Here is a 12,112-nt window from a genome sequence, read left to right as displayed (position 1 = left end):
ATATTAATGTTATGATAGATAAATGTGTAGTATATATGTATACACACACACACACACACATGCATGTGTCTGTGATTGTATTTATGTTCATGTCTGTTTCCACACATATTTATGTAGGTCCACTTCTACACTAAGAGACTAAAATTTGTACAAAGATTTCAAAACCAGTCGCTCTAATATAATACAATGAACTTATTGTTTAATTGTACTCAGGTGCGTTATAACTTGCCAGAAAAGGGGAAAATAGCAATAAGACATGTATAAAGACAGCTTTAATCTTTTTTACAAGACCCAAACTTTTTGGGGAGTGGGGGCACTCAATTAGATTGACCCCAGTATGCAACTGGTATTTAATTTATCGACCCTGAAAGGGTCAAAGCATTATTCCAGCCTCTCGTGTGGAGCTACTTTTCTGTTTGTAATATAATTACAAACCACGTGTGTCTCTAGCACATACTTTTACAATATTGACGCCTCAATTAATATTGTAAATGTTGTAATAAAATTCAGTAAAAATAAATGTTATTTCAACAATCTTCAGAGTTGGTTTATCACGGGACTCATGCAGCTAAACTTGATGGCCACCAATGAATATCTTTTCAACCAGCCCATCACTTTTCTGTTGTATACAACAGATGTGGGTTCTGCAATTTCTTGCTGCAAAACCAGCTCAGATGATCTGTTTATTGTGTCCAAATGTTTCTGCTGTACATTTGCTCACTCGCTCCATCAAATTCAGATCGCCTCTTATAGATAGGTGTGCCACACATCAGATTGCCAAAGTGATCACAGAGCAATGTGAGATGAAGTTTCTTGTTCAAGGACACAATGCACCACCCAGTATACAATAAACTAATTATTATTGTTGTTGTTATTATTATCATTATTATGTTGTCTATAGCAGCAGTACCTTAGAAATGACAGGACAAATTAAAACAGTCCAGACCCAAACCAGCAATCTTCTGTAGCAACAAGAACTAATGCAACAGTTAACAGTTAACAGTTAAGAAACAACTACTAATTTGGGGAGGAGATGATTAGAAATTGGTCAGTTATCTTTGGTAATTACCATTGATGCTACTTTATGACTCACTTGCTCTATTTAGCAATATTTAGCTGCTGGCTATCTTTTGCTAAGAATATGTCTGAAATGTGTAAGCTCTCCCCTGCTGTTCCTTTCATCCTCTCTCTCTTTCACACACACATGTATGTGTGTGCATATATATATATGTATGTATGTATGTACACACACACACACATGATGAATATGAAAGACATACGCACACAGAGATAAACTGACGTAGAATAAGATATTATGTGTATGTGTGTCATCATCATCATCGTTTAACATACTCCTTTCGTGCTGGCATGGGTTGGACAGTTTGACAGGAGCTGGCCAAGCAGGGGTTTGCACCAGACTTCTGTGTCTGTTTTGGCAGGGGTTTTACAGCTGCATGTCCTTCCTAACATCCACGACTCCATAGAGTGGAATGAGTGCTTTTTCACTGCGCCCTGTAGACGAAAACTGAAAGAAACCCGTCGCGCGCGCGTTATGGTGTGTGTGTGTGTGTGTAAGAAAAGAGAAGGAAATGGAGAAATTGACGTACAGACAACAGTTTATTCAGATATTCAAATCAATATAATAATATGGATGGATGTAAACCATGAAACCAGTGATGTTGCATGTACGTAGTCACACGAATTGTTAGAAATAACAGCCGATATAACAGCTCAAATCACACTACTGTCTTCAATAAAGAGATAAAGTGGGGAAGAAACTCTCGGTGATGTTTGATCATAACGATCCACTTTCACTTTGTCGAGCAGAAGCCGGTACCAGTTGGTTTGGTAGAGCCGTGGTGTTTTGGCAGCATAGATATTTTTTGACTGTAATTAAGAATTATTTGTGTTGTTAGTGTTGTTGTGTTGTTAGTGTTGTTGAAGAATTATTATTATTGTTATTTTGTTTTGTTATGGATATAATTTCTTTTTTGCATTGTTGTTGTATACATCGCATTCGCTTGACCGACCAGAAACAAATGCCAAATTTCGCTAAAATCTCTCTCTATTTTAAACAACACCAAAGCAACAACATCCCATTATCATCGACATCAGTCTGATACCATCACATCACTTCATCTTAGACAATATTACAAGAATGAATGACGCAAAAACAGCAAAAATAATTCAACACAAAAATGAGAAAAAGTCGAAGGATTTTTTTTTTTAATTCAAAATTTTGTACGCTATTATTTATAGCGTTATCTGTTTCGAGATCCACCATTCCTTAAAAGAAGTATTTCACATCTCTCGAGATTTATGAAAAACAATAAAATCACCGACAAAGAATGATTCTTGATTACTTTCATACATATCCTTTGTGGCAAACAATCTGGCGACAACACAGTGTCTAAAAATAAAAAGTAACTAAAAACGAAAAAAAAAAAAAAAAAAAAATCTGCTGCCGCAAAACAACTACAATTTGACAGAATAAAAGTGGTACGCTATAAGCAAAGATCGCTAAGGATTCGTTGGCTACCGTATTATTTTATACAAAACAGAAAAAGAAAAAGACGGGATGTTAACAGCTGGAACAACTCGACCACAGGCGTTCTCAGTGAGGGCCATCCTCAAATTAAATACTGTTTATATACTGCTTACCAACTCATTATGAAGGGTTTATCCTCGATCACTTCGACCCCGGCACATATTACAGTCCGGTTCTTATCCAAATATGTCGTCGAACCACTTAGTTGTGGATACTGGAATACAAACACATACACATACATAACATAATATAATATTACATAATATATGATGGGCTTTTGGGCAGATTTTGTCAACCAAATTCTATTCACAAAACATTGCTCAACTCAAAATTCATATAGATGGTTGCTCAAGGTACCGCCAAGCAGGTTCGAACCCGGAACCATGTGTTTAATGCGACGTACTTCTTCGCCACACAACCATGCCTATATTAACATGGATATTGTTGCTATGGGCGACACAGTCCTTAATGGTTGAGCTGCATTAAGGACTACTTAATGAATCTCGTAAGCGATAACAAGTGATGGGGATTATTTATTTGACTCATTACACGATTAATATTACGGATAAATAGATGTCATATAATCTCATTTGCCTTCTGTCATAATTACGATGTCCTATTTTCTGTGTATGTATCGATTTGTTCCACTACAAGACAAGCCAAAGACATAGGAGATATTTTACATTTTTGATCAGTTTTGGTTTTTATTGTTGTTGTTTAGCTCCAGGTGAGCTCTTATAGGACAGACTTATGATGAAAGGCACTTCAGCCTCGACCATCCCGCCTTTTTTTTTTTTTTTTAATAAATAGGACTTCTTTTAAGTCAGTACAGCGTGATTTGACAGCACTTAGCTGCTGTTTCTAGCGGCTCCTCTCACGAATTCGTATGCTGTTCTATTCGTGGGTTAGAGCTTGAAAGGGTATATGCTTCTTGCAGTCATTGGGGCCGATAACAGATGAAGAATAGATTAAAAAAAAAAAGTTTATTGACAGGTAAGTTGATAATTGCGGATACATGGGTAGAAAGAAATGTACGTATAGATAGATTCAGAATAAGAGAGATAGAGAAAGGTAGAAGTTATTGTTTACCACCGGTCGCTCCTAAATGAGCAAATTTATAATCAAAGGCGCTCTGGCCATCATGATCGATGATGCTGAACCCCTGGAAAGCCCTAATCAATGAAACGGATGATCATATTTGACTAACACTAAGTTTTGTCTTGGGCATTTCGTATCTAGTACTAACATTATCCAATGTGTCCTTTTTTTTCAAGACGGTAGTGTGAGTTTGAGGAAAATTTGGCTGCTATTTCTGACATTTAACAGGGTAAGCGATGGTGTAGAAGAGGTCTCCATGTTGGCCTGTGTTGATAGATATTTTAGATATGTTTATGAATAGGTAACCGTTGGCAGATAAAATAATGGATTACTTGACAGACAGGTAAGTATTATAGGGGATACATAATATGCACGTAGATAGGTATTTTAATTGATAGCATTGGAGTTATCACCCTTGGTTATAACCAGATTTTAGACAGCATTAGGACATTTTGGTGATCGACTACATCGATAACCACCGTTAATCGAAGATTTTCAACACTATTACACATGCGACACCCTACCGTTTGTGTATGCTGTGTGCAAAACGCTTCGTTAAGATACCTGACATCAGTCATACTGTTGTTGATATTTATAATCAGTTATATTTCTCCTATTTCTCTTTTTCTCCATCTCACTCTGCAACATCGTCCGTTCTTTCTCTCCATCCTGAACAGTTTCTGTTACAAGCAACCTCTAAGCTAGATTGTCACTTTCCCAATAGCACCCACCCCTTTCTCTCTCCCTCACACACACACACACACATTCTCTCTCTCTCTCTCTCTCTCTCTCTCTCTCTAAATGTATTTTGATTTTTTCTATCTTTTAATTGTTTCTGTTATTGGACTGCGGCCATGCTGTAACACCACATTGAAGGGTTTTAGTCGAACGAATCGGCTCCAGTAGTTATTCATTTCTTTTAAAGCCTGGTACTTATTTTATCAGTCACTTGGGTCGAACCGCTAAGTTACGGAGACGCAAACAAACTAACACCACTTATCAAGCAGCAGCGAGGGACAAATACGAACGTCTGTTTATCCAGTGGAACTGAACCGGAGCTGTGTAGCTGGGAAGAATATTTCTTACCAAACAGACTCACCTACGCCTATATACATACGATTTTATAAATCAACATATTTGTCATTATTATAAAAGATTTGCTATCTGAGTAGAATATTTTTGTCTGAGGAGGTCTAATTTGATTAAAATGCATTCGTCTACCTTGTTTTTATTTATTCAAACATTTCAATTAGTTGATTTTATTAGAGTTATTTCCCTTGTCTCTAGTTTTCATTTTAGACAACTCCAGTTAGTGTGAATGAATGACTAATCTCGATAATCGAAGTTTTTCAACTCATCAAATTACATATGTGAGACCCTGCAAAATGTAGATAGAAAGAAAAAATGTTAGGGAGAAAGGTAACTGTCAGACAGGTAGATAGATGAACTGGTAGGGAGAAAGGTACGTGCCGATAAATAGGTTGCTAGAGATATGTAGATAGGTGATTAGGTATGCATGTAGGTAACTGTAGAAAGAGAAAGGTATGTAATAGACTGTGCAAATAAGCAGGTTGCTAGGTAAATAGAAGTTGATACATAAATTAAGAGAGAGAGAGAGAGAGAGAGAGTGCGGAGAGAGAAATAAATAAATAGAAAAGGTAGAAGGGATCCGGAGTAAAAGAATAAAAGATCCAAGTGGGGAAAAGGCAGAAAGATGAGAATAGACGATAAAGAGAGAACACGAAATAATTGGGAGTCGAGAACGAGGATGATTGAAAGAAAATGAGAAGGAACGGAAATAGAAGGAGGTAAAGATATGGAGAGAAAGGTTGTTACAAAGAAAGAGAGAGAGAGAGAGAGAGAGAGAGAGGGTGAATAAATGAAAGTGATAGGAAGAGGGAAAAGAGATATAAATAGATCAACGGCGGTGAGGTAATGACAGAAACTAGAAAATCGAGAGAGGACAACAGAGAGGGAGGAAATAAAGAGAAAGACTAACAGTATGAGAGAGAGAGAGAGAGAGAGAGAGAGAGTGTGTGTATGTGTGAAAAGAAAGGGACAGTAAATGACAACAGCTGCCATGTCTTTATCTCTTTCTCTGTATATTTTTTTAGATAGATAGATAGAGAAAGAGAAAGAGAAATGGACAGTGATATATACATGAGACGCCATTAGAGACGGACAGAGAGACAAAAGCAGTTTCTATCATTAAAGAAGAGAAAGAGAGAAGGTTAGAATTAGAGAACGATAAGAAAAGGGTAGAGAGAAAGAGAGAGAGAGAGAGAGAGAACAAGGGGTAGAAGTGACAGCCGTTGTAATTAGAATGGTCAAAGAAAGACAGAAAATGACATTGGTGGACGTTGCCCACACAAAGAAAGAGAGAGAGAGGGGGGTATAAACATGACTGGTTGCTAGATAGCAAGTGAAGGGGAAAGAAATATAGTGAGAGGGAAAGTGAGAGGCAGAGAAAGAAAGACGAATTGAAGGAGAGAGAGAAAAGGAAGAAGAAGAAGGAAAGAAATCAAGGGAGAGAAAAAATACAGTTACAAAGAGCGGAAGAGAATGATAACGTGAGGGAAAGGGAAAGTAGAGAGATGAAGTGAAGAGAGAGGGGGTGAAGTTATAGCGTAAGAGAGTAGAGTAAAGAGAGAGTGAGTGAGAGGTGGAAAGAGATAGATTTACAGAGAGATAGACAGGGAGAAAAGGAGGGAACGTTTTTCTATTACTACTACCCCCGTCATCAGCAGTTGTATTAGTAGTAGTTGTAGTAGTAATCGCAGCAGTAGTAAATATGTATGAGCAGTAGCGGCTGCTGTTTTAGCAGCATTGAAATAATTATTGGTTTTGTACCGGCACCAAAAGGACTACTACCAGCACAGCAGCACCATTATAATCTCTATCACCACAGGCATCTCTGGTCTGTTGTCACCACCGCCACCACAACGGTCATTCTGTCCAAAATCTCACGGATTTTCCACCCTGCCCTGACCCACCCATCCACCCCTCCCCAGTCAAAGAAGAACAGTTGGTATTACACACATATATATATATATATATGTGTGTGTGTGTGTGTGTGTGTACTTCATTCCAAACTTCGAAAAATTAAAGGATAAACCGAAGTTAAAACTCATAATTACAACACAAACCAAACCACCCAACTAACTGAACAGCAAGCACCAACCACACACACACACCAACTACCTCCCATAAGTTCCTTACCATTATTTCTTTCGATCTGAGCTCCCATCAAAGCCATACAGTTCTTCTCTCTCTCACTCTCTTTCTCTCTTTATTTTCAATTTTACAACAATATGGACTTCGTTTCGAATGTCAACAACCTTTCATAAAGGGTAAGTCGCCAACACCTTTATTTTATTTCTTACATACGTTTTATTTTGTGTGTGTGTGTGTGTGTGTATGCTGTATGTTTCCGTTAAAAAAAAAAAACAAAAAAAAAACGAGGAAAGACCACAATTTAAAGCAGTGTATAAATGGAATCGATGTATATTTAAAAATACGTGTATATATATGACTATCATTTCTTTTTATGTGTATATATCTGTCAGTTATATATTTGTGTGTGTGTATATATATATATATATATATAAATATATATATATATCAATTATGCATATTGTACATATCTTTCTAATTCTGTTTCTTGTATATATATATATATATATATATATATATATATATATACATATACATACATATATATATACATACATATGTATGTATGTGTGTGTGTGTGTGTGTGCATGCTCATTTATTTGTTCGTCTTTCACCCTATAAAAACAGTCAAATTATAGAATTGGAAGGATATTTTTCAATTGACTTACTTATAAACCATTATCATGAGATAACTTACGAACCCCTACGCGGTCGCTGGACCTACTAGAAACAGCAGCTAAATCTTTCTCAAATGATACCCCACTACCTTAAAACGAGGAAAGCCCGTCGGATACTGTATCCTCGGTATCCCTAAAAAGAGGGATCATCATGGTTGGATCAGTTTTGAGATCGTAGGTCTGCTCAATCAAGGTTGATTTGGAGTTAAACAACAACCACTACTATCTTTATTTTGCTTCGTCTTCGTGTTGTAATTTGATGATAATTATTATAATAAATTCTTTAACGTAAGACATTCAATGTAAGAGATATATAATTGTTTGCTGAGGGAACTGTGATGTTCATGCATCACTCAGTTGTACTTGGTGTCGTTCAGTGAATGTAATAGTAATAATAATTTCTTAGACATGAAAGCTCTGGTTTAAACGAGAGATGAAATGCTGCTGTGACGTTCATACTTCTCAAGAACATTAATGTGGTCAAAATAAATCTTGTTGGATTGTAATTTCTAATGTAGACACAAAACCAGAAATTTGGTAGAATGGTTGGGCGATTAAATCAACCCCTATATTAGGCTGGTACTTTATTTTATTAAGACAATGTCGACCTCGACGGGGTTTGAACCCAGAATGTAAGGAGCCGAAATAAACACCGTAAGGCGTTTTGTCCTACGTCCCTAACAAGTCTACCAATCAACTGCCCTTATAAATTAAAGATGATGTTGAAGATAAACTTAGAAAATTTAAGCTTAAAATGTAAGAGATTTTAGAGGTTTTTTTACAATAAAATTTGAAGTTGTGGCGCTCATTACGTTAACAATTAAGAAAATAACGATCTTGATTTGTTGGTTATATTTATTTATTAAGTAAAGTGGAAAGCTGCATATAAACCTGCTAGAAATAACAGTCATATCTGCTGAGTGAGTGAGTGAGAGAGAGAGAGAGAAATTCTTTTCATGGTTATTCGATCTACTAGAAATAGCAAGACACATTTCCTTCACAACGTGTATATTCTGTGTCTGATTTATAAGATGGAATGGTCATGATAGGAACAACTTTTATCACGGGGTTGCTCTAGCTGGACTGATCTGGGGTTAAACGACAACACTAAGATAGATAACGGAAGTTTTAATTTGATTACAAATGCTTATTGAAGAAATTCAGGGTAAACACGAAGTTGTATCCATTCCATTAATTATGATAATAATAATAATAATAATTAGTTCTTTATTTGTCTCAAGGGCGTGGAATGGAGGACATTACATGGACAGGTTTAAAAAAAACATGGGATGGAGTATATCAAAGGAAAGAGGGAAAAAGAAATAAAAAAAAGAAACAGACGTATACAATAATGACCATAACAACAATAGTTGTGGTATATTGATCATATCATATTCCGTTTGATATCGATTCTAGCCCAGCATATTAGAAAGTTTGGCCAAACATCTTGCTCACGCAAAATTGTTTGAACGTAAAAATGTCCTATGTTGAACAAGTTTTTGTGTCGGTTGTCTTTAGAGAATGGATTAATTGTTTAGTTAAGAGTTCTTATCAAAGAGGCATTGTTTAACCGTCATTTTTTGCCCATTACTGCTGCCACGACCGCCTCTTGTGGTTGTTCTTCACACACAATCCCTATATATGGTAATAATAAGGTAGGAACAGGGCAATTAGTAGTCGTATAGATACCTACCTACCTATCTACTAGCACACAGACATCCATACACAGGTAACTTACATATTCACATGCAAAACAAATTGCACAGGTGTATAACATATTACACACGTACAAATTCTCTCTCGCTCTCTCTCTTCACACATACACGTTTATCTATCTATACATACATACACACGTGTATATACATACACTACACACATGCACCCAGCACGAATATGCATTTGTGTTTCCAAATGCATACACAAATAATGATGACAGACTACGTACAAATATTTACATATACTTGCACATCTTTGAGCATACATGTAAATAGATATACACGCATATTCATAAACACTCACAGTACATTAACATATTTTCTATGTACACACATAGCTTATTATGTATTGTGAACGTAAGGTACCCGTTGCCGAACACGTATTTAGATACACACCCGTATGTAAATTGTACACACATGTGTGTTATTTATTCGTAGCCAAGACCCGCTTCCTCTCTCATCCATATTTCAACTATCCCTCATTTAATCTGTTATGACATATGCGACCCAGTCTCTCCTTTTCTGCTTCGTTGTTTAGCCAGCCCTTCGTCAGCTCAAATCGACCAGGTATACGATTATTAATGATCAAAGGCGATTTAACCATGGTTATCCTAGCTTTTATATCACATGAATTAACGCTGTCTCGTATGTCCCCTTTTTAATTATTGCCATTCAAGACAATAAGGCTATGATTTCGGGGGAGATTTGGCTGCTAATTCTAGCCCGTCGAACGCCCACGTAGTGTGTTTTCCATGGTGGCTTGTCTATTTCTCCTCTTCATCACTGATCAAGCAGACCTATAATGATTAAAGACACATCAGTCTCGATCATATATCCTTAATAGAACACCTTTTTAGGGTATCTAGGATATATTATCTCGTATGCCCTTACCCACTTTTTGAGACGACGGGGTGTGATTCGGGGATTTCGTATCTGTTTCTAGCATGTCGTACGACCGCGTGGAGGACACCGTTGTTGGTTAATCCATTTCGAGAATCTGTGGCTCTCTCTCTCTCTTTCTCTCTCTCTCTCTATATATATATTTGTGTCTAGGGATAGATAGTGTGTGTTTCTCTGTATATATATTTCTGTTGTCTGTCTCCACACGAGTGTGTGTATATGTCATTGCGTTTGTGTACAGATGTCATGCGTGTTAATCAGTTGTCTCTAGTCTGTGTGTGTTTGACATTCAACTGAGCATGTGGTCAGCATTGACACTGCAATTGACATATACAACACAATAATAGCCATGTATGATGCGTGAAGTATAATTTACACACAAACACACGTATATTTGTAAGTGTGTATACATGCAGATACACACATATTTACAAATACACACAGAGGAGAGTTTCTTTTCTCTCAGCAGTTTTCTTTGAAAGTAAAACACTGTAGACTCTTTGTCTACTAAGGTGTATTATTTTTGTATTTAAAATCACGGTCAATTACATCTAATCTTTTTCTGTGCGGTGTACGAATGATTCCATAAAACTGTATCAGTCAGCTATCGAATCGATTTGTGTGTGTATGTATATAAAGTGGAAGCCGCTTATTGTGATCACTTTGGACAGAGCCTTTAAAAAATAACAACGACCGGTTGTTAACCTTATGTGAAGGCTATAATAATATTCTGAGCGTACTTGGGATCCACTAATTTCGATAACAACTGATAACACTGTCCTATGATTATAATAAGCGGCTTCTACAGTCTATATTTTGAAACTGTTAATAAATTCGCTGTCGTTACTCAGTTTCCCGCCGCGTGGATTTTTTATAATCTTGTGTCTAGATAAAAATAGATTAGTTGACCAATGAAGGCCTAATCCAATCTTTAAATCAACCTGACTGTTTGATGTACCTTTCAAGTCAAGAGACTTAAGTGCCTAAATAGGTGACAGGCTGAGAAGGCATCTACCTGTCTGGGTCTGTTGCTGTTTTAGTTTCTGCTACGAAATATTTGTCAGTCTATAATGGTTTTTCTTATTTATTTATTACCCGACTACATATAAACTCGAACTCTTTTCCTACTAATTTTATATATTTTAATTTGATAACAAAAATTAAAAATAAAGATACAGGTACCCCCTCTCTGTCAAGGAAACATGGATGAAGGAGAAAAATAAATTGATTCATAATTTATAATCGATGTTATTTCTTTCTCTGTCTCTTTTCTGGTGTATGACGAATGCATGCAATTCTAAATACGCATGTGCGAGTTAATCAAATAGGGGGATCAGTATTCAATAGTTGAGTAATTACAAACTGATCCCTCATTTTATGTTCATCCTTGTGACAGTTATCACTATCCTCAAACATGCATTTATTTATTTATTTATTTATTTGCTGTCGCTTCATATGTCTTAAATTGCAGAAAATAATGAAAGTCTGTAATTAAGGATATATGAATTGGCCGAGCAAAAGGTTAATTATTATAGGAAACAAAACTGTTAGCGAGACGAGTTAAAAATCATATTCAATATATTATTAGCATTTTTTTCCTTTTTGTTTTCTACGAAATAATTGTCTTTATACCTTTTTTCAGTTGAGAAATTGGTCACTAGGATAAGTATTTTATAGATCAGACTGATCTTAGAGATGATGATAATTAAAAACTGTATGTTACTGAAATGAACATCTCAATAATTAAAAACTGTGTGTTACTGAAATGAACATCTCAATAATTAAAAACTGTGTGTTACTGAAATGAACATCTCAGTAATTATAAACTGAAAGGGGAGCCTGATTAACAACATCTGTTAGTTTGTTTTGTCTACACACAACATTATCAAAAAAATATACATACATGTCCAGAAAATAGATTTATATTTAAACACAATGAATGATCAATGACCCGTCCTCTGACCTATGTTGTATTTCAATCATTTTTCTTTCCCTCCCGT

The 12,112-nt window shown here is 36.0% G+C and overlaps 1 protein-coding gene across 16 annotated transcripts in view; it reads left to right on the top strand.

Annotated features, from left to right (window-relative positions):
* Window positions 1-6,424: 6,424 nt before the first annotated feature.
* LOC106870794 (uncharacterized) overlaps window positions 6,425-12,112 on the top strand; it is a 233,643-nt gene continuing 227,955 nt past the window's right edge. For all 16 annotated transcript variants that reach the window (XR_016244501.1, XR_016244499.1, XR_016244500.1 and 13 more), the window contains exon 1: window positions 6,425-6,996. The gene's annotated coding sequence lies outside the window, so the exon portion shown is untranslated. The remainder of the gene's footprint in view (window positions 6,997-12,112) is intronic.

Source organism: Octopus bimaculoides, chromosome 15, assembly GCF_046866305.1.
Source record: "Octopus bimaculoides isolate indiv1 chromosome 15, ASM4686630v1, whole genome shotgun sequence".
Taxonomy (NCBI): Eukaryota; Metazoa; Mollusca; class Cephalopoda; order Octopoda; family Octopodidae; genus Octopus; species Octopus bimaculoides.
Note: the sequence above shows the minus strand (reverse complement) of the source record. Positions and strands in the feature narration are given on the sequence as shown.